Source organism: Ascaphus truei, chromosome 17 (genome assembly GCF_040206685.1).
Source record: "Ascaphus truei isolate aAscTru1 chromosome 17, aAscTru1.hap1, whole genome shotgun sequence".
NCBI classification, from domain to species: domain Eukaryota; kingdom Metazoa; phylum Chordata; class Amphibia; order Anura; family Ascaphidae; genus Ascaphus; species Ascaphus truei.
The window spans coordinates 156,968-184,169 of NC_134499.1; the positions used below are offsets into that span (position 1 = coordinate 156,968).

The 27,202-nt window shown below is 48.8% G+C and overlaps 19 non-coding genes across 19 annotated transcripts; all 19 read left to right on the plus strand.

Moving 5' to 3' along the window:
- The first annotated feature begins 392 nt into the window (after positions 1–392).
- On the plus strand, positions 393–560 carry LOC142468580 (U1 spliceosomal RNA). Its single transcript, XR_012788742.1, has one exon. It is a non-coding gene; the product is annotated as a U1 spliceosomal RNA (small nuclear RNA).
- Positions 561–1,836: 1,276 nt separating this feature from the next.
- Positions 1,837–2,004, plus strand: LOC142468581 (U1 spliceosomal RNA). The gene has a single exon (XR_012788743.1). It is a non-coding gene; the product is annotated as a U1 spliceosomal RNA (small nuclear RNA).
- Positions 2,005–3,272: 1,268 nt separating this feature from the next.
- Positions 3,273–3,440, plus strand: LOC142468582 (U1 spliceosomal RNA). Its single transcript, XR_012788744.1, has one exon. It is a non-coding gene; the product is annotated as a U1 spliceosomal RNA (small nuclear RNA).
- A 1,259-nt stretch (positions 3,441–4,699) lies between these two features.
- LOC142468583 (U1 spliceosomal RNA) lies at positions 4,700–4,867 on the plus strand. Its single transcript, XR_012788745.1, has one exon. It is a non-coding gene; the product is annotated as a U1 spliceosomal RNA (small nuclear RNA).
- Positions 4,868–6,135: 1,268 nt separating this feature from the next.
- LOC142468584 (U1 spliceosomal RNA) lies at positions 6,136–6,303 on the plus strand. The gene has a single exon (XR_012788746.1). It is a non-coding gene; the product is annotated as a U1 spliceosomal RNA (small nuclear RNA).
- A 1,255-nt stretch (positions 6,304–7,558) lies between these two features.
- Positions 7,559–7,726, plus strand: LOC142468585 (U1 spliceosomal RNA). Its single transcript, XR_012788747.1, has one exon. It is a non-coding gene; the product is annotated as a U1 spliceosomal RNA (small nuclear RNA).
- A 1,271-nt stretch (positions 7,727–8,997) lies between these two features.
- Positions 8,998–9,165, plus strand: LOC142468586 (U1 spliceosomal RNA). Its single transcript, XR_012788748.1, has one exon. It is a non-coding gene; the product is annotated as a U1 spliceosomal RNA (small nuclear RNA).
- Positions 9,166–10,425: 1,260 nt separating this feature from the next.
- On the plus strand, positions 10,426–10,593 carry LOC142468587 (U1 spliceosomal RNA). The gene has a single exon (XR_012788749.1). It is a non-coding gene; the product is annotated as a U1 spliceosomal RNA (small nuclear RNA).
- Positions 10,594–11,852: 1,259 nt separating this feature from the next.
- LOC142468588 (U1 spliceosomal RNA) lies at positions 11,853–12,020 on the plus strand. The gene has a single exon (XR_012788750.1). It is a non-coding gene; the product is annotated as a U1 spliceosomal RNA (small nuclear RNA).
- Positions 12,021–13,296: 1,276 nt separating this feature from the next.
- Positions 13,297–13,464, plus strand: LOC142468591 (U1 spliceosomal RNA). The gene has a single exon (XR_012788752.1). It is a non-coding gene; the product is annotated as a U1 spliceosomal RNA (small nuclear RNA).
- Positions 13,465–14,724: 1,260 nt separating this feature from the next.
- On the plus strand, positions 14,725–14,892 carry LOC142468592 (U1 spliceosomal RNA). Its single transcript, XR_012788753.1, has one exon. It is a non-coding gene; the product is annotated as a U1 spliceosomal RNA (small nuclear RNA).
- Positions 14,893–16,162: 1,270 nt separating this feature from the next.
- On the plus strand, positions 16,163–16,330 carry LOC142468593 (U1 spliceosomal RNA). The gene has a single exon (XR_012788754.1). It is a non-coding gene; the product is annotated as a U1 spliceosomal RNA (small nuclear RNA).
- Positions 16,331–17,608: 1,278 nt separating this feature from the next.
- On the plus strand, positions 17,609–17,776 carry LOC142468594 (U1 spliceosomal RNA). The gene has a single exon (XR_012788755.1). It is a non-coding gene; the product is annotated as a U1 spliceosomal RNA (small nuclear RNA).
- Positions 17,777–19,035: 1,259 nt separating this feature from the next.
- On the plus strand, positions 19,036–19,203 carry LOC142468595 (U1 spliceosomal RNA). The gene has a single exon (XR_012788756.1). It is a non-coding gene; the product is annotated as a U1 spliceosomal RNA (small nuclear RNA).
- A 1,279-nt stretch (positions 19,204–20,482) lies between these two features.
- Positions 20,483–20,650, plus strand: LOC142468596 (U1 spliceosomal RNA). The gene has a single exon (XR_012788757.1). It is a non-coding gene; the product is annotated as a U1 spliceosomal RNA (small nuclear RNA).
- A 1,260-nt stretch (positions 20,651–21,910) lies between these two features.
- LOC142468597 (U1 spliceosomal RNA) lies at positions 21,911–22,078 on the plus strand. The gene has a single exon (XR_012788758.1). It is a non-coding gene; the product is annotated as a U1 spliceosomal RNA (small nuclear RNA).
- A 1,270-nt stretch (positions 22,079–23,348) lies between these two features.
- On the plus strand, positions 23,349–23,516 carry LOC142468598 (U1 spliceosomal RNA). Its single transcript, XR_012788759.1, has one exon. It is a non-coding gene; the product is annotated as a U1 spliceosomal RNA (small nuclear RNA).
- Positions 23,517–24,789: 1,273 nt separating this feature from the next.
- On the plus strand, positions 24,790–24,957 carry LOC142468599 (U1 spliceosomal RNA). Its single transcript, XR_012788760.1, has one exon. It is a non-coding gene; the product is annotated as a U1 spliceosomal RNA (small nuclear RNA).
- A 1,237-nt stretch (positions 24,958–26,194) lies between these two features.
- Positions 26,195–26,362, plus strand: LOC142468600 (U1 spliceosomal RNA). The gene has a single exon (XR_012788761.1). It is a non-coding gene; the product is annotated as a U1 spliceosomal RNA (small nuclear RNA).
- Positions 26,363–27,202: the final 840 nt, after the last annotated feature.

The following is a 27,202-nucleotide window of genomic DNA, read 5'->3' on the forward strand; positions in this document are numbered from 1 at the left end:
AGATGTACCTTACGGCGAAGCTTGGCTGCTCTGGGTGCTTGTTGGATGGGGGGGAGGGTTTGCTTTGGCTTTGCTTTGGCTTTGCTTTGGCTTTGCTTTGCTTTGCTTCGCTTCTGGGGGGGGGGGGGGGAGGAGGACGGGGTGTCTTGGATCTATGTTGTTTGACAAATATTCATTGCTGCTGCTGCTGCTGCTGCTGCTGCTGCTGCAGCACAAATGTTTGCATGGAATGGCCTAGGCTGCTCCTTGCTGCAGGTGCTGGCTGCAGCGGCTCAGATACTAGGCCTCAGGTACTGTGTTGCTTGCTGCACCAATGACCAAGCTGCTCTCTCCACAAGGGTGACAGTTGTCCTGGGACAGGGCTAGTTGCCCCCAGCGCGCCATTGCAACTCATACTTACCTGGCAGGGGAGTTTTAAGCCATGCTCCAGCAGGTGGCTCTCCCAGGGCGAGGCTAGCTCATTGCACTTGGAGCTAGCTGACCTCTGCGATTTCCCCACATGCGGGAAACTCGACTGCACAATTTCTGGTAGTGGGGGACTGCGTGCGCGCTCTCCCCTGTTTTTGGATGGTTACAAAAAACAGAAACAGGTGTTTGTTCAGACAAGCTGCTGCTATTCCCACTGCTTGGGCTTTGGGCATGGTCAATAACTGCTGGCAAAAAGGAGCACCATGTACAATAAATAGCCAGCTAGCAACATCTCAAACAGGGACAAATGACAATGATGTACCTGCACAGACGTTTAGGAATAAGTTCACAGGTGGATTGGGAAATAGGGAAACAAATACTGTGTACTGTATATATATATTTATGAAAAAAACAGCACATTTACAATCGAATCTGGATTTGAAAAAATGGACGGTCCTTGCTTGCAGGATATGATATGGGGTTTTTATTTCACCCCCTCCCCACCCTAGTTCTACATGGTATGTCTGGGTCTCTGTAGCCAGACAACCCCCTGTGATGATATCACAAAGGGAGTGTACAGTACGTTCTAGAGTTTCTAGGCTCCAAAGTAACAAAGAGCAGCATTTAAAAGCAACAGATTGCAGACTATCTGCTGAGCTGTGTAAAAAACAATCTCTATCTATCTATCTATCTATCTATCTATCTATCTATCTATCTCTATCCATGGAGCAGCAGACAGTGTTAGCTTGCTTCTATATTTATGCAAATGCCAGGTAAGCAGCCATGCTGGTAAGGGCCAAAGTGTCACGTTTGCCAGCAGGACAGGGCACCTCTCCCTTTTTATGCAGCAGCAGCAGCAGCAGCAGCAGGTGTCAGTGGAGGTCAGAAAAAGAGAGTGCCAGCAGGTAGGGGAGATGTAGAAAGCCACCCCAGAAATATGGTGTCCCCCTGTCTCTCCGGCAGCTGAAATGACAGAGCTGAGCGGTGTTCAAAGTGATTGCTTCTTTCTTTTAAAACCAAGAAGAAGTACCTTACGGCGAAGCTTGGCTGCTCTGGGTGCTTGTTGGATGGGGGGGAGGGTTTGCTTTGGCTTTGCTTTGGCTTTGCTTTGCTTTGCTTTGCTTTGCTTCGCTTCTGGGGGGGGGGGGGGGGGGGGGAGGAGGACGGGGTGTCTTGGATCTATGTTGTTTGACAAATATTCATTGCTGCTGCTGCTGCTGCTGCTGCTGCTGCTGCTGCTGCTGCAGCACAAATGTTTGCATGGAATGGCCTAGGCTGCTCCTTGCTGCAGGTGCTGGCTGCAGCGGCTCAGATACTAGGCCTCAGGTACTGTGTTGCTTGCTGCACCAATGACCAAGCTGCTCTCTCCACAAGGGTGACAGTTGTCCTGGGACAGGGCTAGTTGCCCCCAGCGCGCCATTGCAACTCATACTTACCTGGCAGGGGAGTTTTAAGCCATGCTCCAGCAGGTGGCTCTCCCAGGGCGAGGCTAGCTCATTGCACTTGGAGCTAGCTGACCTCTGCGATTTCCCCACATGCGGGAAACTCGACTGCACAATTTCTGGTAGTGGGGGACTGCGTGCGCGCTCTCCCCTGTTTTTGGATGGTTACAAAAAACAGAAACAGGTGTTTGTTCAGACAAGCTGCTGCTATTCCCACTGCTTGGGCTTTGGGCATGGTCAATAACTGCTGGCAAAAAGGAGCACCATGTACAATAAATAGCCAGCTAGCAACATCTCAAACAGGGACAAATGACAATGATGTACCTGCACAGACGTTTAGGAATAAGTTCACAGGTGGATTGGGAAATAGGGAAACAAATACTGTGTACTGTATATATATATTTATGAAAAAAACAGCACATTTACAATCGAATCTGGATTTGAAAAAATGGACGGTCCTTGCTTGCAGGATATGATATGGGGTTTTTATTTCACCCCCTCCCCACCCTAGTTCTACATGGTATGTCTGGGTCTCTGTAGCCAGACAACCCCCTGTGATGATATCACAAAGGGAGTGTACAGTACGTTCTAGAGTTTCTAGGCTCCAAAGTAACAAAGAGCAGCATTTAAAAGCAACAGATTGCAGACTATCTGCTGAGCTGTGTAAAAAACAATCTCTATCTATCTATCTATCTATCTATCTATCTATCTATCTATCTCTATCCATGGAGCAGCAGACAGTGTTAGCTTGCTTCTATATTTATGCAAATGCCAGGTAAGCAGCCATGCTGGTAAGGGCCAAAGTGTCACGTTTGCCAGCAGGACAGGGCACCTCTCCCTTTTTATGCAGCAGCAGCAGCAGCAGCAGCAGGTGTCAGTGGAGGTCAGAAAAAGAGAGTGCCAGCAGGTAGGGGAGATGTAGAAAGCCACCCCAGAAATATGGTGTCCCCCTGTCTCTCCGGCAGCTGAAATGACAGAGCTGAGCGGTGTTCAAAGTGATTGCTTCTTTCTTTTAAAACCAAGAAGATGTACCTTACGGCGAAGCTTGGCTGCTCTGGGTGCTTGTTGGATGGGGGGGAGGGTTTGCTTTGGCTTTGCTTTGGCTTTGCTTTGGCTTTGCTTTGCTTTGCTTCGCTTCTGGGGGGGGGGGGGGGAGGAGGACGGGGTGTCTTGGATCTATGTTGTTTGACAAATATTCATTGCTGCTGCTGCTGCTGCTGCTGCTGCTGCTGCTGCTGCAGCACAAATGTTTGCATGGAATGGCCTAGGCTGCTCCTTGCTGCAGGTGCTGGCTGCAGCGGCTCAGATACTAGGCCTCAGGTACTGTGTTGCTTGCTGCACCAATGACCAAGCTGCTCTCTCCACAAGGGTGACAGTTGTCCTGGGACAGGGCTAGTTGCCCCCAGCGCGCCATTGCAACTCATACTTACCTGGCAGGGGAGTTTTAAGCCATGCTCCAGCAGGTGGCTCTCCCAGGGCGAGGCTAGCTCATTGCACTTGGAGCTAGCTGACCTCTGCGATTTCCCCACATGCGGGAAACTCGACTGCACAATTTCTGGTAGTGGGGGACTGCGTGCGCGCTCTCCCCTGTTTTTGGATGGTTACAAAAAACAGAAACAGGTGTTTGTTCAGACAAGCTGCTGCTATTCCCACTGCTTGGGCTTTGGGCATGGTCAATAACTGCTGGCAAAAAGGAGCACCATGTACAATAAATAGCCAGCTAGCAACATCTCAAACAGGGACAAATGACAATGATGTACCTGCACAGACGTTTAGGAATAAGTTCACAGGTGGATTGGGAAATAGGGAAACAAATACTGTGTACTGTATATATATATTTATGAAAAAAACAGCACATTTACAATCGAATCTGGATTTGAAAAAATGGACGGTCCTTGCTTGCAGGATATGATATGGGGTTTTTATTTCACCCCCTCCCCACCCTAGTTCTACATGGTATGTCTGGGTCTCTGTAGCCAGACAACCCCCTGTGATGATATCACAAAGGGAGTGTACAGTACGTTCTAGAGTTTCTAGGCTCCAAAGTAACAAAGAGCAGCATTTAAAAGCAACAGATTGCAGACTATCTGCTGAGCTGTGTAAAAAACAATCTCTATCTATCTATCTATCTATCTATCTATCTATCTCTATCCATGGAGCAGCAGACAGTGTTAGCTTGCTTCTATATTTATGCAAATGCCAGGTAAGCAGCCATGCTGGTAAGGGCCAAAGTGTCACGTTTGCCAGCAGGACAGGGCACCTCTCCCTTTTTATGCAGCAGCAGCAGCAGCAGCAGCAGGTGTCAGTGGAGGTCAGAAAAAGAGAGTGCCAGCAGGTAGGGGAGATGTAGAAAGCCACCCCAGAAATATGGTGTCCCCCTGTCTCTCCGGCAGCTGAAATGACAGAGCTGAGCGGTGTTCAAAGTGATTGCTTCTTTCTTTTAAAACCAAGAAGAAGTACCTTACGGCGAAGCTTGGCTGCTCTGGGTGCTTGTTGGATGGGGGGGAGGGTTTGGTTTGGCTTTGCTTTGCTTTGCTTTGCTTTGCTTTGCTTTGCTTTGCTTCGCTTCGCTTCTGGGGGGGGGAGGAGGACGGGGTGTCTTGGATCTATGTTGTTTGACAAATATTCATTGCTGCTGCTGCTGCTGCTGCTGCTGCTGCTGCTGCAGCACAAATGTTTGCATGGAATGGCCTAGGCTGCTCCTTGCTGCAGGTGCTGGCTGCAGCGGCTCAGATACTAGGCCTCAGGTACTGTGTTGCTTGCTGCACCAATGACCAAGCTGCTCTCTCCACAAGGGTGACAGTTGTCCTGGGACAGGGCTAGTTGCCCCCAGCGCGCCATTGCAACTCATACTTACCTGGCAGGGGAGTTTTAAGCCATGCTCCAGCAGGTGGCTCTCCCAGGGCGAGGCTAGCTCATTGCACTTGGAGCTAGCTGACCTCTGCGATTTCCCCACATGCGGGAAACTCGACTGCACAATTTCTGGTAGTGGGGGACTGCGTGCGCGCTCTCCCCTGTTTTTGGATGGTTACAAAAAACAGAAACAGGTGTTTGTTCAGACAAGCTGCTGCTATTCCCACTGCTTGGGCTTTGGGCATGGTCAATAACTGCTGGCAAAAAGGAGCACCATGTACAATAAATAGCCAGCTAGCAACATCTCAAACAGGGACAAATGACAATGATGTACCTGCACAGACGTTTAGGAATAAGTTCACAGGTGGATTGGGAAATAGGGAAACAAATACTGTGTACTGTATATATATATTTATGAAAAAAACAGCACATTTACAATCGAATCTGGATTTGAAAAAATGGACGGTCCTTGCTTGCAGGATATGATATGGGGTTTTTATTTCACCCCCTCCCCACCCTAGTTCTACATGGTATGTCTGGGTCTCTGTAGCCAGACAACCCCCTGTGATGATATCACAAAGGGAGTGTACAGTACGTTCTAGAGTTTCTAGGCTCCAAAGTAACAAAGAGCAGCATTTAAAAGCAACAGATTGCAGACTATCTGCTGAGCTGTGTAAAAAACAATCTCTATCTATCTATCTATCTATCTATCTATCTATCTATCTATCTCTATCCATGGAGCAGCAGACAGTGTTAGCTTGCTTCTATATTTATGCAAATGCCAGGTAAGCAGCCATGCTGGTAAGGGCCAAAGTGTCACGTTTGCCAGCAGGACAGGGCACCTCTCCCTTTTTATGCAGCAGCAGCAGCAGCAGCAGCAGGTGTCAGTGGAGGTCAGAAAAAGAGAGTGCCAGCAGGTAGGGGAGATGTAGAAAGCCACCCCAGAAATATGGTGTCCCCCTGTCTCTCCGGCAGCTGAAATGACAGAGCTGAGCGGTGTTCAAAGTGATTGCTTCTTTCTTTTAAAACCAAGAAGATGTACCTTACGGCGAAGCTTGGCTGCTCTGGGTGCTTGTTGGATGGGGGGGAGGGTTTGCTTTGGCTTTGCTTTGGCTTTGCTTTGGCTTTGCTTTGCTTTGCTTCGCTTCTGGGGGGGGGGGGGGGAGGAGGACGGGGTGTCTTGGATCTATGTTGTTTGACAAATATTCATTGCTGCTGCTGCTGCTGCTGCTGCTGCTGCTGCTGCTGCAGCACAAATGTTTGCATGGAATGGCCTAGGCTGCTCCTTGCTGCAGGTGCTGGCTGCAGCGGCTCAGATACTAGGCCTCAGGTACTGTGTTGCTTGCTGCACCAATGACCAAGCTGCTCTCTCCACAAGGGTGACAGTTGTCCTGGGACAGGGCTAGTTGCCCCCAGCGCGCCATTGCAACTCATACTTACCTGGCAGGGGAGTTTTAAGCCATGCTCCAGCAGGTGGCTCTCCCAGGGCGAGGCTAGCTCATTGCACTTGGAGCTAGCTGACCTCTGCGATTTCCCCACATGCGGGAAACTCGACTGCACAATTTCTGGTAGTGGGGGACTGCGTGCGCGCTCTCCCCTGTTTTTGGATGGTTACAAAAAACAGAAACAGGTGTTTGTTCAGACAAGCTGCTGCTATTCCCACTGCTTGGGCTTTGGGCATGGTCAATAACTGCTGGCAAAAAGGAGCACCATGTACAATAAATAGCCAGCTAGCAACATCTCAAACAGGGACAAATGACAATGATGTACCTGCACAGACGTTTAGGAATAAGTTCACAGGTGGATTGGGAAATAGGGAAACAAATACTGTGTACTGTATATATATATTTATGAAAAAAACAGCACATTTACAATCGAATCTGGATTTGAAAAAATGGACGGTCCTTGCTTGCAGGATATGATATGGGGTTTTTATTTCACCCCCTCCCCACCCTAGTTCTACATGGTATGTCTGGGTCTCTGTAGCCAGACAACCCCCTGTGATGATATCACAAAGGGAGTGTACAGTACGTTCTAGAGTTTCTAGGCTCCAAAGTAACAAAGAGCAGCATTTAAAAGCAACAGATTGCAGACTATCTGCTGAGCTGTGTAAAAAACAATCTCTATCTATCTATCTATCTATCTATCTATCTCTATCCATGGAGCAGCAGACAGTGTTAGCTTGCTTCTATATTTATGCAAATGCCAGGTAAGCAGCCATGCTGGTAAGGGCCAAAGTGTCACGTTTGCCAGCAGGACAGGGCACCTCTCCCTTTTTATGCAGCAGCAGCAGCAGCAGCAGCAGGTGTCAGTGGAGGTCAGAAAAAGAGAGTGCCAGCAGGTAGGGGAGATGTAGAAAGCCACCCCAGAAATATGGTGTCCCCCTGTCTCTCCGGCAGCTGAAATGACAGAGCTGAGCGGTGTTCAAAGTGATTGCTTCTTTCTTTTAAAACCAAGAAGAAGTACCTTACGGCGAAGCTTGGCTGCTCTGGGTGCTTGTTGGATGGGGGGGAGGGTTTGGTTTGGCTTTGCTTTGCTTTGCTTTGCTTTGCTTTGCTTTGCTTTGCTTCGCTTCGCTTCTGGGGGGGGGAGGAGGACGGGGTGTCTTGGATCTATGTTGTTTGACAAATATTCATTGCTGCTGCTGCTGCTGCTGCTGCTGCTGCTGCTGCAGCACAAATGTTTGCATGGAATGGCCTAGGCTGCTCCTTGCTGCAGGTGCTGGCTGCAGCGGCTCAGATACTAGGCCTCAGGTACTGTGTTGCTTGCTGCACCAATGACCAAGCTGCTCTCTCCACAAGGGTGACAGTTGTCCTGGGACAGGGCTAGTTGCCCCCAGCGCGCCATTGCAACTCATACTTACCTGGCAGGGGAGTTTTAAGCCATGCTCCAGCAGGTGGCTCTCCCAGGGCGAGGCTAGCTCATTGCACTTGGAGCTAGCTGACCTCTGCGATTTCCCCACATGCGGGAAACTCGACTGCACAATTTCTGGTAGTGGGGGACTGCGTGCGCGCTCTCCCCTGTTTTTGGATGGTTACAAAAAACAGAAACAGGTGTTTGTTCAGACAAGCTGCTGCTATTCCCACTGCTTGGGCTTTGGGCATGGTCAATAACTGCTGGCAAAAAGGAGCACCATGTACAATAAATAGCCAGCTAGCAACATCTCAAACAGGGACAAATGACAATGATGTACCTGCACAGACGTTTAGGAATAAGTTCACAGGTGGATTGGGAAATAGGGAAACAAATACTGTGTACTGTATATATATATTTATGAAAAAAACAGCACATTTACAATCGAATCTGGATTTGAAAAAATGGACGGTCCTTGCTTGCAGGATATGATATGGGGTTTTTATTTCACCCCCTCCCCACCCTAGTTCTACATGGTATGTCTGGGTCTCTGTAGCCAGACAACCCCCTGTGATGATATCACAAAGGGAGTGTACAGTACGTTCTAGAGTTTCTAGGCTCCAAAGTAACAAAGAGCAGCATTTAAAAGCAACAGATTGCAGACTATCTGCTGAGCTGTGTAAAAAACAATCTCTATCTATCTATCTATCTATCTATCTATCTATCTATCTATCTATCTCTATCCATGGAGCAGCAGACAGTGTTAGCTTGCTTCTATATTTATGCAAATGCCAGGTAAGCAGCCATGCTGGTAAGGGCCAAAGTGTCACGTTTGCCAGCAGGACAGGGCACCTCTCCCTTTTTATGCAGCAGCAGCAGCAGCAGCAGCAGGTGTCAGTGGAGGTCAGAAAAAGAGAGTGCCAGCAGGTAGGGGAGATGTAGAAAGCCACCCCAGAAATATGGTGTCCCCCTGTCTCTCCGGCAGCTGAAATGACAGAGCTGAGCGGTGTTCAAAGTGATTGCTTCTTTCTTTTAAAACCAAGAAGAAGTACCTTACGGCGAAGCTTGGCTGCTCTGGGTGCTTGTTGGATGGGGGGGAGGGTTTGCTTTGGCTTTGCTTTGGCTTTGCTTTGCTTTGCTTTGCTTTGCTTCGCTTCTGGGGGGGGGGGGGGGAGGAGGACGGGGTGTCTTGGATCTATGTTGTTTGACAAATATTCATTGCTGCTGCTGCTGCTGCTGCTGCTGCTGCTGCTGCTGCAGCACAAATGTTTGCATGGAATGGCCTAGGCTGCTCCTTGCTGCAGGTGCTGGCTGCAGCGGCTCAGATACTAGGCCTCAGGTACTGTGTTGCTTGCTGCACCAATGACCAAGCTGCTCTCTCCACAAGGGTGACAGTTGTCCTGGGACAGGGCTAGTTGCCCCCAGCGCGCCATTGCAACTCATACTTACCTGGCAGGGGAGTTTTAAGCCATGCTCCAGCAGGTGGCTCTCCCAGGGCGAGGCTAGCTCATTGCACTTGGAGCTAGCTGACCTCTGCGATTTCCCCACATGCGGGAAACTCGACTGCACAATTTCTGGTAGTGGGGGACTGCGTGCGCGCTCTCCCCTGTTTTTGGATGGTTACAAAAAACAGAAACAGGTGTTTGTTCAGACAAGCTGCTGCTATTCCCACTGCTTGGGCTTTGGGCATGGTCAATAACTGCTGGCAAAAAGGAGCACCATGTACAATAAATAGCCAGCTAGCAACATCTCAAACAGGGACAAATGACAATGATGTACCTGCACAGACGTTTAGGAATAAGTTCACAGGTGGATTGGGAAATAGGGAAACAAATACTGTGTACTGTATATATATATTTATGAAAAAAACAGCACATTTACAATCAAATCTGGATTTGAAAAAATGGACGGTCCTTGCTTGCAGGATATGATATGGGGTTTTTATTTCACCCCCTCCCCACCCTAGTTCTACATGGTATGTCTGGGTCTCTGTAGCCAGACAACCCCCTGTGATGATATCACAAAGGGAGTGTACAGTACGTTCTAGAGTTTCTAGGCTCCAAAGTAACAAAGAGCAGCATTTAAAAGCAACAGATTGCAGACTATCTGCTGAGCTGTGTAAAAAACAATCTCTATCTATCTATCTATCTATCTATCTATCTATCTCTATCCATGGAGCAGCAGACAGTGTTAGCTTGCTTCTATATTTATGCAAATGCCAGGTAAGCAGCCATGCTGGTAAGGGCCAAAGTGTCACGTTTGCCAGCAGGACAGGGCACCTCTCCCTTTTTATGCAGCAGCAGCAGCAGCAGCAGCAGGTGTCAGTGGAGGTCAGAAAAAGAGAGTGCCAGCAGGTAGGGGAGATGTAGAAAGCCACCCCAGAAATATGGTGTCCCCCTGTCTCTCCGGCAGCTGAAATGACAGAGCTGAGCGGTGTTCAAAGTGATTGCTTCTTTCTTTTAAAACCAAGAAGATGTACCTTACGGCGAAGCTTGGCTGCTCTGGGTGCTTGTTGGATGGGGGGGAGGGTTTGCTTTGGCTTTGCTTTGGCTTTGCTTTGGCTTTGCTTTGCTTTGCTTCGCTTCTGGGGGGGGGGGGGGGAGGAGGACGGGGTGTCTTGGATCTATGTTGTTTGACAAATATTCATTGCTGCTGCTGCTGCTGCTGCTGCTGCTGCTGCTGCTGCAGCACAAATGTTTGCATGGAATGGCCTAGGCTGCTCCTTGCTGCAGGTGCTGGCTGCAGCGGCTCAGATACTAGGCCTCAGGTACTGTGTTGCTTGCTGCACCAATGACCAAGCTGCTCTCTCCACAAGGGTGACAGTTGTCCTGGGACAGGGCTAGTTGCCCCCAGCGCGCCATTGCAACTCATACTTACCTGGCAGGGGAGTTTTAAGCCATGCTCCAGCAGGTGGCTCTCCCAGGGCGAGGCTAGCTCATTGCACTTGGAGCTAGCTGACCTCTGCGATTTCCCCACATGCGGGAAACTCGACTGCACAATTTCTGGTAGTGGGGGACTGCGTGCGCGCTCTCCCCTGTTTTTGGATGGTTACAAAAAACAGAAACAGGTGTTTGTTCAGACAAGCTGCTGCTATTCCCACTGCTTGGGCTTTGGGCATGGTCAATAACTGCTGGCAAAAAGGAGCACCATGTACAATAAATAGCCAGCTAGCAACATCTCAAACAGGGACAAATGACAATGATGTACCTGCACAGACGTTTAGGAATAAGTTCACAGGTGGATTGGGAAATAGGGAAACAAATACTGTGTACTGTATATATATATTTATGAAAAAAACAGCACATTTACAATCGAATCTGGATTTGAAAAAATGGACGGTCCTTGCTTGCAGGATATGATATGGGGTTTTTATTTCACCCCCTCCCCACCCTAGTTCTACATGGTATGTCTGGGTCTCTGTAGCCAGACAACCCCCTGTGATGATATCACAAAGGGAGTGTACAGTACGTTCTAGAGTTTCTAGGCTCCAAAGTAACAAAGAGCAGCATTTAAAAGCAACAGATTGCAGACTATCTGCTGAGCTGTGTAAAAAACAATCTCTATCTATCTATCTATCTATCTATCTATCTATCTCTATCCATGGAGCAGCAGACAGTGTTAGCTTGCTTCTATATTTATGCAAATGCCAGGTAAGCAGCCATGCTGGTAAGGGCCAAAGTGTCACGTTTGCCAGCAGGACAGGGCACCTCTCCCTTTTTATGCAGCAGCAGCAGCAGCAGCAGCAGGTGTCAGTGGAGGTCAGAAAAAGAGAGTGCCAGCAGGTAGGGGAGATGTAGAAAGCCACCCCAGAAATATGGTGTCCCCCTGTCTCTCCGGCAGCTGAAATGACAGAGCTGAGCGGTGTTCAAAGTGATTGCTTCTTTCTTTTAAAACCAAGAAGAAGTACCTTACGGCGAAGCTTGGCTGCTCTGGGTGCTTGTTGGATGGGGGGGAGGGTTTGGTTTGGCTTTGCTTTGCTTTGCTTTGCTTTGCTTTGCTTTGCTTTGCTTCGCTTCGCTTCTGGGGGGGGGAGGAGGACGGGGTGTCTTGGATCTATGTTGTTTGACAAATATTCATTGCTGCTGCTGCTGCTGCTGCTGCTGCTGCTGCTGCAGCACAAATGTTTGCATGGAATGGCCTAGGCTGCTCCTTGCTGCAGGTGCTGGCTGCAGCGGCTCAGATACTAGGCCTCAGGTACTGTGTTGCTTGCTGCACCAATGACCAAGCTGCTCTCTCCACAAGGGTGACAGTTGTCCTGGGACAGGGCTAGTTGCCCCCAGCGCGCCATTGCAACTCATACTTACCTGGCAGGGGAGTTTTAAGCCATGCTCCAGCAGGTGGCTCTCCCAGGGCGAGGCTAGCTCATTGCACTTGGAGCTAGCTGACCTCTGCGATTTCCCCACATGCGGGAAACTCGACTGCACAATTTCTGGTAGTGGGGGACTGCGTGCGCGCTCTCCCCTGTTTTTGGATGGTTACAAAAAACAGAAACAGGTGTTTGTTCAGACAAGCTGCTGCTATTCCCACTGCTTGGGCTTTGGGCATGGTCAATAACTGCTGGCAAAAAGGAGCACCATGTACAATAAATAGCCAGCTAGCAACATCTCAAACAGGGACAAATGACAATGATGTACCTGCACAGACGTTTAGGAATAAGTTCACAGGTGGATTGGGAAATAGGGAAACAAATACTGTGTACTGTATATATATATTTATGAAAAAAACAGCACATTTACAATCGAATCTGGATTTGAAAAAATGGACGGTCCTTGCTTGCAGGATATGATATGGGGTTTTTATTTCACCCCCTCCCCACCCTAGTTCTACATGGTATGTCTGGGTCTCTGTAGCCAGACAACCCCCTGTGATGATATCACAAAGGGAGTGTACAGTACGTTCTAGAGTTTCTAGGCTCCAAAGTAACAAAGAGCAGCATTTAAAAGCAACAGATTGCAGACTATCTGCTGAGCTGTGTAAAAAACAATCTCTATCTATCTATCTATCTATCTATCTATCTATCTATCTATCTATCTATCTCTATCCATGGAGCAGCAGACAGTGTTAGCTTGCTTCTATATTTATGCAAATGCCAGGTAAGCAGCCATGCTGGTAAGGGCCAAAGTGTCACGTTTGCCAGCAGGACAGGGCACCTCTCCCTTTTTATGCAGCAGCAGCAGCAGCAGCAGCAGGTGTCAGTGGAGGTCAGAAAAAGAGAGTGCCAGCAGGTAGGGGAGATGTAGAAAGCCACCCCAGAAATATGGTGTCCCCCTGTCTCTCCGGCAGCTGAAATGACAGAGCTGAGCGGTGTTCAAAGTGATTGCTTCTTTCTTTTAAAACCAAGAAGATGTACCTTACGGCGAAGCTTGGCTGCTCTGGGTGCTTGTTGGATGGGGGGGAGGGTTTGCTTTGGCTTTGCTTTGGCTTTGCTTTGGCTTTGCTTTGCTTTGCTTCGCTTCTGGGGGGGGGGGGGGGAGGAGGACGGGGTGTCTTGGATCTATGTTGTTTGACAAATATTCATTGCTGCTGCTGCTGCTGCTGCTGCTGCTGCTGCTGCTGCAGCACAAATGTTTGCATGGAATGGCCTAGGCTGCTCCTTGCTGCAGGTGCTGGCTGCAGCGGCTCAGATACTAGGCCTCAGGTACTGTGTTGCTTGCTGCACCAATGACCAAGCTGCTCTCTCCACAAGGGTGACAGTTGTCCTGGGACAGGGCTAGTTGCCCCCAGCGCGCCATTGCAACTCATACTTACCTGGCAGGGGAGTTTTAAGCCATGCTCCAGCAGGTGGCTCTCCCAGGGCGAGGCTAGCTCATTGCACTTGGAGCTAGCTGACCTCTGCGATTTCCCCACATGCGGGAAACTCGACTGCACAATTTCTGGTAGTGGGGGACTGCGTGCGCGCTCTCCCCTGTTTTTGGATGGTTACAAAAAACAGAAACAGGTGTTTGTTCAGACAAGCTGCTGCTATTCCCACTGCTTGGGCTTTGGGCATGGTCAATAACTGCTGGCAAAAAGGAGCACCATGTACAATAAATAGCCAGCTAGCAACATCTCAAACAGGGACAAATGACAATGATGTACCTGCACAGACGTTTAGGAATAAGTTCACAGGTGGATTGGGAAATAGGGAAACAAATACTGTGTACTGTATATATATATTTATGAAAAAAACAGCACATTTACAATCGAATCTGGATTTGAAAAAATGGACGGTCCTTGCTTGCAGGATATGATATGGGGTTTTTATTTCACCCCCTCCCCACCCTAGTTCTACATGGTATGTCTGGGTCTCTGTAGCCAGACAACCCCCTGTGATGATATCACAAAGGGAGTGTACAGTACGTTCTAGAGTTTCTAGGCTCCAAAGTAACAAAGAGCAGCATTTAAAAGCAACAGATTGCAGACTATCTGCTGAGCTGTGTAAAAAACAATCTCTATCTATCTATCTATCTATCTATCTATCTCTATCCATGGAGCAGCAGACAGTGTTAGCTTGCTTCTATATTTATGCAAATGCCAGGTAAGCAGCCATGCTGGTAAGGGCCAAAGTGTCACGTTTGCCAGCAGGACAGGGCACCTCTCCCTTTTTATGCAGCAGCAGCAGCAGCAGCAGCAGGTGTCAGTGGAGGTCAGAAAAAGAGAGTGCCAGCAGGTAGGGGAGATGTAGAAAGCCACCCCAGAAATATGGTGTCCCCCTGTCTCTCCGGCAGCTGAAATGACAGAGCTGAGCGGTGTTCAAAGTGATTGCTTCTTTCTTTTAAAACCAAGAAGAAGTACCTTACGGCGAAGCTTGGCTGCTCTGGGTGCTTGTTGGATGGGGGGGAGGGTTTGGTTTGGCTTTGCTTTGCTTTGCTTTGCTTTGCTTTGCTTTGCTTTGCTTCGCTTCGCTTCGCTTCTGGGGGGGGGAGGAGGACGGGGTGTCTTGGATCTATGTTGTTTGACAAATATTCATTGCTGCTGCTGCTGCTGCTGCTGCTGCTGCTGCTGCAGCACAAATGTTTGCATGGAATGGCCTAGGCTGCTCCTTGCTGCAGGTGCTGGCTGCAGCGGCTCAGATACTAGGCCTCAGGTACTGTGTTGCTTGCTGCACCAATGACCAAGCTGCTCTCTCCACAAGGGTGACAGTTGTCCTGGGACAGGGCTAGTTGCCCCCAGCGCGCCATTGCAACTCATACTTACCTGGCAGGGGAGTTTTAAGCCATGCTCCAGCAGGTGGCTCTCCCAGGGCGAGGCTAGCTCATTGCACTTGGAGCTAGCTGACCTCTGCGATTTCCCCACATGCGGGAAACTCGACTGCACAATTTCTGGTAGTGGGGGACTGCGTGCGCGCTCTCCCCTGTTTTTGGATGGTTACAAAAAACAGAAACAGGTGTTTGTTCAGACAAGCTGCTGCTATTCCCACTGCTTGGGCTTTGGGCATGGTCAATAACTGCTGGCAAAAAGGAGCACCATGTACAATAAATAGCCAGCTAGCAACATCTCAAACAGGGACAAATGACAATGATGTACCTGCACAGACGTTTAGGAATAAGTTCACAGGTGGATTGGGAAATAGGGAAACAAATACTGTGTACTGTATATATATATTTATGAAAAAAACAGCACATTTACAATCGAATCTGGATTTGAAAAAATGGACGGTCCTTGCTTGCAGGATATGATATGGGGTTTTTATTTCACCCCCTCCCCACCCTAGTTCTACATGGTATGTCTGGGTCTCTGTAGCCAGACAACCCCCTGTGATGATATCACAAAGGGAGTGTACAGTACGTTCTAGAGTTTCTAGGCTCCAAAGTAACAAAGAGCAGCATTTAAAAGCAACAGATTGCAGACTATCTGCTGAGCTGTGTAAAAAACAATCTCTATCTATCTATCTATCTATCTATCTATCTATCTATCTATCTATCTCTATCCATGGAGCAGCAGACAGTGTTAGCTTGCTTCTATATTTATGCAAATGCCAGGTAAGCAGCCATGCTGGTAAGGGCCAAAGTGTCACGTTTGCCAGCAGGACAGGGCACCTCTCCCTTTTTATGCAGCAGCAGCAGCAGCAGCAGCAGGTGTCAGTGGAGGTCAGAAAAAGAGAGTGCCAGCAGGTAGGGGAGATGTAGAAAGCCACCCCAGAAATATGGTGTCCCCCTGTCTCTCCGGCAGCTGAAATGACAGAGCTGAGCGGTGTTCAAAGTGATTGCTTCTTTCTTTTAAAACCAAGAAGAAGTACCTTACGGCGAAGCTTGGCTGCTCTGGGTGCTTGTTGGATGGGGGGGAGGGTTTGGTTTGGCTTTGCTTTGCTTTGCTTTGCTTTGCTTTGCTTTGCTTTGCTTCGCTTCTGGGGGGGGGGAGGAGGACGGGGTGTCTTGGATCTATGTTGTTTGACAAATATTCATTGCTGCTGCTGCTGCTGCTGCTGCTGCTGCTGCTGCTGCAGCACAAATGTTTGCATGGAATGGCCTAGGCTGCTCCTTGCTGCAGGTGCTGGCTGCAGCGGCTCAGATACTAGGCCTCAGGTACTGTGTTGCTTGCTGCACCAATGACCAAGCTGCTCTCTCCACAAGGGTGACAGTTGTCCTGGGACAGGGCTAGTTGCCCCCAGCGCGCCATTGCAACTCATACTTACCTGGCAGGGGAGTTTTAAGCCATGCTCCAGCAGGTGGCTCTCCCAGGGCGAGGCTAGCTCATTGCACTTGGAGCTAGCTGACCTCTGCGATTTCCCCACATGCGGGAAACTCGACTGCACAATTTCTGGTAGTGGGGGACTGCGTGCGCGCTCTCCCCTGTTTTTGGATGGTTACAAAAAACAGAAACAGGTGTTTGTTCAGACAAGCTGCTGCTATTCCCACTGCTTGGGCTTTGGGCATGGTCAATAACTGCTGGCAAAAAGGAGCACCATGTACAATAAATAGCCAGCTAGCAACATCTCAAACAGGGACAAATGACAATGATGTACCTGCACAGACGTTTAGGAATAAGTTCACAGGTGGATTGGGAAATAGGGAAACAAATACTGTGTACTGTATATATATATTTATGAAAAAAACAGCACATTTACAATCAAATCTGGATTTGAAAAAATGGACGGTCCTTGCTTGCAGGATATGATATGGGGTTTTTATTTCACCCCCTCCCCACCCTAGTTCTACATGGTATGTCTGGGTCTCTGTAGCCAGACAACCCCCTGTGATGATATCACAAAGGGAGTGTACAGTACGTTCTAGAGTTTCTAGGCTCCAAAGTAACAAAGAGCAGCATTTAAAAGCAACAGATTGCAGACTATCTGCTGAGCTGTGCAAAAAACAATCTCTATCTATCTATCTATCTATCTATCTATCTATCTATCTATCTATATATCTATCTCTATCCATGGAGCAGCAGACAGTGTTAGCTTGCTTCTATATTTATGCAAATGCCAGGTAAGCAGCCATGCTGGTAAGGGCCAAAGTGTCACGTTTGCCAGCAGGACAGGGCACCTCTCCCTTTTTATGCAGCAGCAGCAGCAGCAGCAGCAGGTGTCAGTGGAGGTCAGAAAAAGAGAGTGCCAGCAGGTAGGGGAGATGTAGAAAGCCACCCCAGAAATATGGTGTCCCCCTGTCTCTCCGGCAGCTGAAATGACAGAGCTGAGCGGTGTTCAAAGTGATTGCTTCTTTCTTTTAAAACCAAGAAGAAGTACCTTACGGCGAAGCTTGGCTGCTCTGGGTGCTTGTTGGATGGGGGGGAGGGTTTGCTTTGGCTTTGCTTTGGCTTTGCTTTGCTTTGCTTTGCTTTGCTTCGCTTCTGGGGGGGGGGGGGGAGGAGGACGGGGTGTCTTGGATCTATGTTGTTTGACAAATATTCATTGCTGCTGCTGCTGCTGCTGCTGCTGCTGCTGCTGCTGCAGCACAAATGTTTGCATGGAATGGCCTAGGCTGCTCCTTGCTGCAGGTGCTGGCTGCAGCGGCTCAGATACTAGGCCTCAGGTACTGTGTTGCTTGCTGCACCAATGACCAAGCTGCTCTCTCCACAAGGGTGACAGTTGTCCTGGGACAGGGCTAGTTGCCCCCAGCGCGCCATTGCAACTCATACTTACCTGGCAGGGGAGTTTTAAGCCATGCTCCAGCAGGTGGCTCTCCCAGGGCGAGGCTAGCTCATTGCACTTGGAGCTAGCTGACCTCTGCGATTTCCCCACATGCGGGAAACTCGACTGCACAATTTCTGGTAGTGGGGGACTGCGTGCGCGCTCTCCCCTGTTTTTGGATGGTTACAAAAAACAGAAACAGGTGTTTGTTCAGACAAGCTGCTGCTATTCCCACTGCTTGGGCTTTGGGCATGGTCAATAACTGCTGGCAAAAAGGAGCACCATGTACAATAAATAGCCAGCTAGCAACATCTCAAACAGGGACAAATGACAATGATGTACCTGCACAGACGTTTAGGAATAAGTTCACAGGTGGATTGGGAAATAGGGAAACAAATACTGTGTACTGTATATATATATTTATGAAAAAAACAGCACATTTACAATCAAATCTGGATTTGAAAAAATGGACGGTCCTTGCTTGCAGGATATGATATGGGGTTTTTATTTCACCCCCTCCCCACCCTAGTTCTACATGGTATGTCTGGGTCTCTGTAGCCAGACAACCCCCTGTGATGATATCACAAAGGGAGTGTACAGTACGTTCTAGAGTTTCTAGGCTCCAAAGTAACAAAGAGCAGCATTTAAAAGCAACAGATTGCAGACTATCTGCTGAGCTGTGTAAAAAACAATCTCTATCTATCTATCTATCTATCTATCTATCTATCTCTATCCATGGAGCAGCAGACAGTGTTAGCTTGCTTCTATATTTATGCAAATGCCAGGTAAGCAGCCATGCTGGTAAGGGCCAAAGTGTCACGTTTGCCAGCAGGACAGGGCACCTCTCCCTTTTTATGCAGCAGCAGCAGCAGCAGCAGCAGGTGTCAGTGGAGGTCAGAAAAAGAGAGTGCCAGCAGGTAGGGGAGATGTAGAAAGCCACCCCAGAAATATGGTGTCCCCCTGTCTCTCCGGCAGCTGAAATGACAGAGCTGAGCGGTGTTCAAAGTGATTGCTTCTTTCTTTTAAAACCAAGAAGAAGTACCTTACGGCGAAGCTTGGCTGCTCTGGGTGCTTGTTGGATGGGGGGGAGGGTTTGCTTTGGCTTTGCTTTGGCTTTGCTTTGCTTTGCTTTGCTTTGCTTCGCTTCTGGGGGGGGGGGGGGGGGGAGGAGGACGGGGTGTCTTGGATCTATGTTGTTTGACAAATATTCATTGCTGCTGCTGCTGCTGCTGCTGCTGCTGCTGCTGCAGCACAAATGTTTGCATGGAATGGCCTAGGCTGCTCCTTGCTGCAGGTGCTGGCTGCAGCGGCTCAGATACTAGGCCTCAGGTACTGTGTTGCTTGCTGCACCAATGACCAAGCTGCTCTCTCCACAAGGGTGACAGTTGTCCTGGGACAGGGCTAGTTGCCCCCAGCGCGCCATTGCAACTCATACTTACCTGGCAGGGGAGTTTTAAGCCATGCTCCAGCAGGTGGCTCTCCCAGGGCGAGGCTAGCTCATTGCACTTGGAGCTAGCTGACCTCTGCGATTTCCCCACATGCGGGAAACTCGACTGCACAATTTCTGGTAGTGGGGGACTGCGTGCGCGCTCTCCCCTGTTTTTGGATGGTTACAAAAAACAGAAACAGGTGTTTGTTCAGACAAGCTGCTGCTATTCCCACTGCTTGGGCTTTGGGCATGGTCAATAACTGCTGGCAAAAAGGAGCACCATGTACAATAAATAGCCAGCTAGCAACATCTCAAACAGGGACAAATGACAATGATGTACCTGCACAGACGTTTAGGAATAAGTTCACAGGTGGATTGGGAAATAGGGAAACAAATACTGTGTACTGTATATATATATTTATGAAAAAAACAGCACATTTACAATCAAATCTGGATTTGAAAAAATGGACGGTCCTTGCTTGCAGGATATGATATGGGGTTTTTATTTCACCCCCTCCCCACCCTAGTTCTACATGGTATGTCTGGGTCTCTGTAGCCAGACAACCCCCTGTGATGATATCACAAAGGGAGTGTACAGTACGTTCTAGAGTTTCTAGGCTCCAAAGTAACAAAGAGCAGCATTTAAAAGCAACAGATTGCAGACTATCTGCTGAGCTGTGCAAAAAACAATCTCTATCTATCTATCTATCTATCTATCTATCTATCTATCTATCTATATATCTATCTCTATCCATGGAGCAGCAGACAGTGTTAGCTTGCTTCTATATTTATGCAAATGCCAGGTAAGCAGCCATGCTGGTAAGGGCCAAAGTGTCACGTTTGCCAGCAGGACAGGGCACCTCTCCCTTTTTATGCAGCAGCAGCAGCAGCAGCAGCAGGTGTCAGTGGAGGTCAGAAAAAGAGAGTGCCAGCAGGTAGGGGAGATGTAGAAAGCCACCCCAGAAATATGGTGTCCCCCTGTCTCTCCGGCAGCTGAAATGACAGAGCTGAGCGGTGTTCAAAGTGATTGCTTCTTTCTTTTAAAACCAAGAAGAAGTACCTTACGGCGAAGCTTGGCTGCTCTGGGTGCTTGTTGGATGGGGGGGAGGGTTTGCTTTGGCTTTGCTTTGGCTTTGCTTTGCTTTGCTTTGCTTTGCTTCGCTTCTGGGGGGGGGGGGGGGAGGAGGACGGGGTGTCTTGGATCTATGTTGTTTGACAAATATTCATTGCTGCTGCTGCTGCTGCTGCTGCTGCTGCTGCTGCTGCAGCACAAATGTTTGCATGGAATGGCCTAGGCTGCTCCTTGCTGCAGGTGCTGGCTGCAGCGGCTCAGATACTAGGCCTCAGGTACTGTGTTGCTTGCTGCACCAATGACCAAGCTGCTCTCTCCACAAGGGTGACAGTTGTCCTGGGACAGGGCTAGTTGCCCCCAGCGCGCCATTGCAACTCATACTTACCTGGCAGGGGAGTTTTAAGCCATGCTCCAGCAGGTGGCTCTCCCAGGGCGAGGCTAGCTCATTGCACTTGGAGCTAGCTGACCTCTGCGATTTCCCCACATGCGGGAAACTCGACTGCACAATTTCTGGTAGTGGGGGACTGCGTGCGCGCTCTCCCCTGTTTTTGGATGGTTACAAAAAACAGAAACAGGTGTTTGTTCAGACAAGCTGCTGCTATTCCCACTGCTTGGGCTTTGGGCATGGTCAATAACTGCTGGCAAAAAGGAGCACCATGTACAATAAATAGCCAGCTAGCAACATCTCAAACAGGGACAAATGACAATGATGTACCTGCACAGACGTTTAGGAATAAGTTCACAGGTGGATTGGGAAATAGGGAAACAAATACTGTGTACTGTATATATATATTTATGAAAAAAACAGCACATTTACAATCAAATCTGGATTTGAAAAAATGGACGGTCCTTGCTTGCAGGATATGATATGGGGTTTTTATTTCACCCCCTCCCCACCCTAGTTCTACATGGTATGTCTGGGTCTCTGTAGCCAGACAACCCCCTGTGATGATATCACAAAGGGAGTGTACAGTACGTTCTAGAGTTTCTAGGCTCCAAAGTAACAAAGAGCAGCATTTAAAAGCAACAGATTGCAGACTATCTGCTGAGCTGTGTAAAAAACAATCTCTATCTATCTATCTATCTATCTATCTATCTATCTCTATCCATGGAGCAGCAGACAGTGTTAGCTTGCTTCTATATTTATGCAAATGCCAGGTAAGCAGCCATGCTGGTAAGGGCCAAAGTGTCACGTTTGCCAGCAGGACAGGGCACCTCTCCCTTTTTATGCAGCAGCAGCAGCAGCAGCAGCAGGTGTCAGTGGAGGTCAGAAAAAGAGAGTGCCAGCAGGTAGGGGAGATGTAGAAAGCCACCCCAGAAATATGGTGTCCCCCTGTCTCTCCGGCAGCTGAAATGACAGAGCTGAGCGGTGTTCAAAGTGATTGCTTCTTTCTTTTAAAACCAAGAAGAAGTACCTTACGGCGAAGCTTGGCTGCTCTGGGTGCTTGTTGGATGGGGGGGAGGGTTTGCTTTGGCTTTGCTTTGGCTTTGCTTTGCTTTGCTTTGCTTTGCTTCGCTTCTGGGGGGGGGGGGGGGGGGGAGGAGGACGGGGTGTCTTGGATCTATGTTGTTTGACAAATATTCATTGCTGCTGCTGCTGCTGCTGCTGCTGCTGCTGCTGCAGCACAAATGTTTGCATGGAATGGCCTAGGCTGCTCCTTGCTGCAGGTGCTGGCTGCAGCGGCTCAGATACTAGGCCTCAGGTACTGTGTTGCTTGCTGCACCAATGACCAAGCTGCTCTCTCCACAAGGGTGACAGTTGTCCTGGGACAGGGCTAGTTGCCCCCAGCGCGCCATTGCAACTCATACTTACCTGGCAGGGGAGTTTTAAGCCATGCTCCAGCAGGTGGCTCTCCCAGGGCGAGGCTAGCTCATTGCACTTGGAGCTAGCTGACCTCTGCGATTTCCCCACATGCGGGAAACTCGACTGCACAATTTCTGGTAGTGGGGGACTGCGTGCGCGCTCTCCCCTGTTTTTGGATGGTTACAAAAAACAGAAACAGGTGTTTGTTCAGACAAGCTGCTGCTATTCCCACTGCTTGGGCTTTGGGCATGGTCAATAACTGCTGGCAAAAAGGAGCACCATGTACAATAAATAGCCAGCTAGCAACATCTCAAACAGGGACAAATGACAATGATGTACCTGCACAGACGTTTAGGAATAAGTTCACAGGTGGATTGGGAAATAGGGAAACAAATACTGTGTACTGTATATATATATTTATGAAAAAAACAGCACATTTACAATCGAATCTGGATTTGAAAAAATGGACGGTCCTTGCTTGCAGGATATGATATGGGGTTTTTATTTCACCCCCTCCCCACCCTAGTTCTACATGGTATGTCTGGGTCTCTGTAGCCAGACAACCCCCTGTGATGATATCACAAAGGGAGTGTACAGTACGTTCTAGAGTTTCTAGGCTCCAAAGTAACAAAGAGCAGCATTTAAAAGCAACAGATTGCAGACTATCTGCTGAGCTGTGTAAAAAACAATCTCTATCTATCTATCTATCTATCTATCTATCTATCTATCTATCTATCTCTATCCATGGAGCAGCAGACAGTGTTAGCTTGCTTCTATATTTATGCAAATGCCAGGTAAGCAGCCATGCTGGTAAGGGCCAAAGTGTCACGTTTGCCAGCAGGACAGGGCACCTCTCCCTTTTTATGCAGCAGCAGCAGCAGCAGCAGCAGGTGTCAGTGGAGGTCAGAAAAAGAGAGTGCCAGCAGGTAGGGGAGATGTAGAAAGCCACCCCAGAAATATGGTGTCCCCCTGTCTCTCCGGCAGCTGAAATGACAGAGCTGAGCGGTGTTCAAAGTGATTGCTTCTTTCTTTTAAAACCAAGAAGAAGTACCTTACGGCGAAGCTTGGCTGCTCTGGGTGCTTGTTGGATGGGGGGGAGGGTTTGCTTTGGCTTTGCTTTGGCTTTGCTTTGCTTTGCTTTGCTTTGCTTCGCTTCTGGGGGGGGGGGGGGAGGAGGACGGGGTGTCTTGGATCTATGTTGTTTGACAAATATTCATTGCTGCTGCTGCTGCTGCTGCTGCTGCTGCTGCTGCTGCAGCACAAATGTTTGCATGGAATGGCCTAGGCTGCTCCTTGCTGCAGGTGCTGGCTGCAGCGGCTCAGATACTAGGCCTCAGGTACTGTGTTGCTTGCTGCACCAATGACCAAGCTGCTCTCTCCACAAGGGTGACAGTTGTCCTGGGACAGGGCTAGTTGCCCCCAGCGCGCCATTGCAACTCATACTTACCTGGCAGGGGAGTTTTAAGCCATGCTCCAGCAGGTGGCTCTCCCAGGGCGAGGCTAGCTCATTGCACTTGGAGCTAGCTGACCTCTGCGATTTCCCCACATGCGGGAAACTCGACTGCACAATTTCTGGTAGTGGGGGACTGCGTGCGCGCTCTCCCCTGTTTTTGGATGGTTACAAAAAACAGAAACAGGTGTTTGTTCAGACAAGCTGCTGCTATTCCCACTGCTTGGGCTTTGGGCATGGTCAATAACTGCTGGCAAAAAGGAGCACCATGTACAATAAATAGCCAGCTAGCAACATCTCAAACAGGGACAAATGACAATGATGTACCTGCACAGACGTTTAGGAATAAGTTCACAGGTGGATTGGGAAATAGGGAAACAAATACTGTGTACTGTATATATATATTTATGAAAAAAACAGCACATTTACAATCAAATCTGGATTTGAAAAAATGGACGGTCCTTGCTTGCAGGATATGATATGGGGTTTTTATTTCACCCCCTCCCCACCCTAGTTCTACATGGTATGTCTGGGTCTCTGTAGCCAGACAACCCCCTGTGATGATATCACAAAGGGAGTGTACAGTACGTTCTAGAGTTTCTAGGCTCCAAAGTAACAAAGAGCAGCATTTAAAAGCAACAGATTGCAGACTATCTGCTGAGCTGTGCAAAAAACAATCTCTATCTATCTATCTATCTATCTATCTATCTATCTATCTATCTATATATCTATCTCTATCCATGGAGCAGCAGACAGTGTTAGCTTGCTTCTATATTTATGCAAATGCCAGGTAAGCAGCCATGCTGGTAAGGGCCAAAGTGTCACGTTTGCCAGCAGGACAGGGCACCTCTCCCTTTTTATGCAGCAGCAGCAGCAGCAGCAGCAGGTGTCAGTGGAGGTCAGAAAAAGAGAGTGCCAGCAGGTAGGGGAGATGTAGAAAGCCACCCCAGAAATATGGTGTCCCCCTGTCTCTCCGGCAGCTGAAATGACAGAGCTGAGCGGTGTTCAAAGTGATTGCTTCTTTCTTTTAAAACCAAGAAGAAGTACCTTACGGCGAAGCTTGGCTGCTCTGGGTGCTTGTTGGATGGGGGGGAGGGTTTGCTTTGGCTTTGCTTTGCTTTGCTTTGCTTTGCTTCGCTTCTGGGGGGGGGGGGGGAGGAGGACGGGGTGTCTTGGATCTATGTTGTTTGACAAATATTCATTGCTGCTGCTGCTGCTGCTGCTGCTGCTGCTGCTGCTGCTGCTGCAGCACAAATGTTTGCATGGAATGGCCTAGGCTGCTCCTTGCTGCAGGTGCTGGCTGCAGCGGCTCAGATACTAGGCCTCAGGTACTGTGTTGCTTGCTGCACCAATGACCAAGCTGCTCTCTCCACAAGGGTGACAGTTGTCCTGGGACAGGGCTAGTTGCCCCCAGCGCGCCATTGCAACTCATACTTACCTGGCAGGGGAGTTTTAAGCCATGCTCCAGCAGGTGGCTCTCCCAGGGCGAGGCTAGCTCATTGCACTTGGAGCTAGCTGACCTCTGCGATTTCCCCACATGCGGGAAACTCGACTGCACAATTTCTGGTAGTGGGGGACTGCGTGCGCGCTCTCCCCTGTTTTTGGATGGTTACAAAAAACAGAAACAGGTGTTTGTTCAGACAAGCTGCTGCTATTCCCACTGCTTGGGCTTTGGGCATGGTCAATAACTGCTGGCAAAAAGGAGCACCATGTACAATAAATAGCCAGCTAGCAACATCTCAAACAGGGACAAATGACAATGATGTACCTGCACAGACGTTTAGGAATAAGTTCACAGGTGGATTGGGAAATAGGGAAACAAATACTGTGTACTGTATATATATATTTATGAAAAAAACAGCACATTTACAATCGAATCTGGATTTGAAAAAATGGACGGTCCTTGCTTGCAGGATATGATATGGGGTTTTTATTTCACCCCCTCCCCACCCTAGTTCTACATGGTATGTCTGGGTCTCTGTAGCCAGACAACCCCCTGTGATGATATCACAAAGGGAGTGTACAGTACGTTCTAGAGTTTCTAGGCTCCAAAGTAACAAAGAGCAGCATTTAAAAGCAACAGATTGCAGACTATCTGCTGAGCTGTGTAAAAAACAATCTCTATCTATCTATCTATCTATCTATCTATCTATCTATCTATCTCTATCCATGGAGCAGCAGACAGTGTTAGCTTGCTTCTATATTTATGCAAATGCCAGGTAAGCAGCCATGCTGGTAAGGGCCAAAGTGTCACGTTTGCCAGCAGGACAGGGCACCTCTCCCTTTTTATGCAGCAGCAGCAGCAGCAGCAGGTGTCAGTGGAGGTCAGAAAAAGAGAGTGCCAGCAGGTAGGGGAGATGTAGAAAGCCACCCCAGAAATATGGTGTCCCCCTGTCTCTCCGGCAGCTGAAATGACAGAGCTGAGCGGTGTTCAAAGTGATTGCTTCTTTCTTTTAAAACCAAGAAGATGTACCTTACGAAGATGTACCTTACGGCGAAGCTTGGCTGCTCTGGGTGCTTGTTGGATGGGGGGGAGGGTTTGGTTTGGTTTGGCTTTGCTTTGCTTCGCTTCTGGGGGGGGGGGGGGGAGGACGGGGTGTCTTGGATCTATGTTGTTTGACAAATATTCATTGCTGCTGCTGCTGCTGCTGCAGCACAAATGTTTGCATGGAATGGCCTAGGCTGCTCCTTGCTGCAGGTGCTGGCTGCAGCGGCTCAGATACTAGGCCTCAGGTACTGTGTTGCTTGCTGCACCAATGACCAAGCTGCTCTCTCCACAAGGGTGACAGTTGTCCTGGGACAGGGCTAGTTGCCCCCAGCGCGCCATTGCAACTCATACTTACCTGGCAGGGGAGTTTTAAGCCATGCTCCAGCAGGTGGCTCTCCCAGGGCGAGGCTAGCTCATTGCACTTGGAGCTAGCTGACCTCTGCGATTTCCCCACATGCGGGAAACTCGACTGCACAATTTCTGGTAGTGGGGGACTGCGTGCGCGCTCTCCCCTGTTTTTGGATGGTTACAAAAAACAGAAACAGGTGTTTGTTCAGACAAGCTGCTGCTATTCCCACTGCTTGGGCTTTGGGCATGGTCAATAACTGCTGGCAAAAAGGAGCACCATGTACAATAAATAGCCAGCTAGCAACATCTCAAACAGGGACAAATGACAATGATGTACCTGCACAGACGTTTAGGAATAAGTTCACAGGTGGATTGGGAAATAGGGAAACAAATACTGTGTACTGTATATATATATTTATGAAAAAAACAGCACATTTACAATCAAATCTGGATTTGAAAAAATGGACGGTCCTTGCTTGCAGGATATGATATGGGGTTTTTATTTCACCCCCTCCCCACCCTAGTTCTACATGGTATGTCTGGGTCTCTGTAGCCAGACAACCCCCTGTGATGATATCACAAAGGGAGTGTACAGTACGTTCTAGAGTTTCTAGGCTCCAAAGTAACAAAGAGCAGCATTTAAAAGCAACAGATTGCAGACTATCTGCTGAGCTGTGCAAAAAACAATCTCTATCTATCTATCTATCTATCTATCTATCTATCTATCTATCTATCTATCTATCTATCTATCTATATATCTATCTCTATCCATGGAGCAGCAGACAGTGTTAGCTTGCTTCTATATTTATGCAAATGCCAGGTAAGCAGCCATGCTGGTAAGGGCCAAAGTGTCACGTTTGCCAGCAGGACAGGGCACCTCTCCCTTTTTATGCAGCAGCAGCAGCAGCAGCAGCAGGTGTCAGTGGAGGTCAGAAAAAGAGAGTGCCAGCAGGTAGGGGAGATGTAGAAAGCCACCCCAGAAATATGGTGTCCCCCTGTCTCTCCGG